The following is a 424-nucleotide window of genomic DNA, read 5'->3' on the forward strand; positions in this document are numbered from 1 at the left end:
ACGTTATTTATTATTGATTTATTATTTATACTTTAGATAGAATTTTCTGTGTATTTTTATAAGTATAATATGAAAACCATCCTGTTATGAGAATATCAATCTATTAAAAGTACCTTTTTTAAATTTGCAAAATCAGTTATATCTAGTTTATATTGATATTTAATTGCTAAAACCGTTTTATCGATTAAACGCAATAATTTTTGTAGAACAAACTTTTTCCTCTTTTACAGATTCGAAAATCTTTTTCTAAGATTAAAGTATACACATTAATACGTAAAGTGGAGTTTATGCCAAATATAAAACAAAATTGTTTCAATCTTTTACTATTTCTCAGTCTAATATGGCGTCAGAGCTGTCAATATATAGAGTGCTTCTCTCTCTCTCTCTCTCTCTCTCTCTCTCTCTCTCTCTCTCTCTCTCTCTC

The sequence above is a fragment of the Atta colombica genome, unplaced genomic scaffold (genome assembly GCF_001594045.1).
Source record: "Atta colombica isolate Treedump-2 unplaced genomic scaffold, Acol1.0 scaffold109, whole genome shotgun sequence".
NCBI classification, from domain to species: Eukaryota; Metazoa; Arthropoda; class Insecta; order Hymenoptera; family Formicidae; genus Atta; species Atta colombica.